Below are 1,716 nucleotides of genomic sequence, written 5' to 3'. Positions count from 1 at the left end.
ACTGGTACACCATCCAATCTGCAGCCTCTATGACTATGAGACCAGAAGAACTAGATGGTGCCTGGCTACCACTGTCATCCACTTTGAAGGGGATCTATCAAGGATCTCCTTGATAAGAGAGGGAGAACAATATGGAACAAAACTCAAAATCATCTGGAGAAAAAAAAGGGGGGGGCAGGTTTGCTGGTCCAATAGAGCCTGGTGCAACCAATGAGACTATGCCCACTAGCTGCCCTTCAGGTCTGGAATTGAACCCACACCTGTGGCTTCCAGCCAAACAAAAGATAGGTATATGAGTTGAACATTTACCTGAGGGAGATACACTCCTTGGAGAGAACAATCATGGGAGAAAGAAAGGCTGCTTATGCACAGGGAGACAGCTCAGGGGGCAGGAGTACATGGAAGGATGCACACTGGGGTAACTATAGAGAGGAAGTGGGAGGGGAGCTATTACATTGTGGTATATTGTGGTCAATGTAATGAGACAAAGTGTATGTGAACTGCTGTATGGAAAGTGAATTTGCTCTGTAAATTTTTACCCAAATCAAAATAAATGAATAAATAAATAATTTTTTCTACCACTTAGGATATGTACTGAAGAAAAAATGCTATTCTGCTTCCTCCTAACTTTATTCTGACAAACATACTTTATTTATCAAATGGCCATTATAAGCTAACTCTAGTCCTTAGTGACTTTCTTTATGGTAATGAATCAAATACCGACCCTAGAAAAGTGGTGACTTCCCAGAAGTGTTTGCAGAAGGATGGGCAGCTGTTTTTCCAAATGAAGCTTAAGGCAGAGTTGAGTCAGCTCCTCTCGGTCCAGAAAGCCAGTCCCAGTGGTATCGCAGCTGCTGTAGAGCTCCTTGAGTTGCAACACATAGTGGTTCTCTTCTTCATCCATCCCATAGCAGACTGAATATGCAAAGGGGAAAAAAAAAATCAGTCCTTTTTATTGGCACACCTGTTCACTCCTAGCCAAGACTGTAGGGCAGGCAAAGAAACCAACTATAGCATCAGGATCCCTTTTAGACTGAAGAATACTTGGGAGGAATCAGCTCCACCTCTGCAGGAGATGTCAGAAATATGTTACCAGACAGCTCGGATAGAAAGTTATGTACTTCATTCATCATTTACATGAAGTAGAATTTTATTTGTTTTCTGATTTTTTTCTGTGTAGAATAATTAATGTTCTGGTTACCTAGTAGCATTCTGACAAGAATATACCACAAATGGGATGACCTTAACCAACAGGAGTTTATTCTTACAATTTGGAGGCTTTAAGTCCAAGTTCAAAGTGCCAGGCTCTAGGTGCGGGGTGAAAGCCCCTCAACCGTGGGGCCCAGCTCTGCCTCCTGCTTCCGGTGCACTGGAACTAGAGGCTTTTCTTCACTCAGCTCATGGCTGCTGAGGCTGAGATGTCCCAAGGTTGACAAGTAAAAAGATACAATCCCGATGTTACCAAACCACATGGCAGGCCATTAACTTAAGTCCACTGTATGTCCAAAGGTCGGGGGAGCATAGCAGGCTGCTGAGCAACAACATGGCTACATGCAGAGTCCAACCATGCCACAGGCTAGAGACCATTCCCAAAGCTGTTACTTATATGCAGGAAGCAGACCACATACCCAAAGGCAGCTACTCAGCTGCTTGTGGTAGATCCCACCATGGAGCTGATTGCCAGTCTCATCATGGGGAATAACTACCACCAGCTGC

This window comes from Orycteropus afer, unplaced genomic scaffold (assembly GCF_000298275.1).
Source record: "Orycteropus afer afer isolate SDZICR_OR568_19922 unplaced genomic scaffold, OryAfe1.0 scaffold00440, whole genome shotgun sequence".
In the NCBI taxonomy this organism is placed as follows: domain Eukaryota; kingdom Metazoa; phylum Chordata; class Mammalia; order Tubulidentata; family Orycteropodidae; genus Orycteropus; species Orycteropus afer.
The sequence above is the reverse complement of the archived record's forward strand: the minus strand, read 5'-3'. Positions refer to the sequence as shown.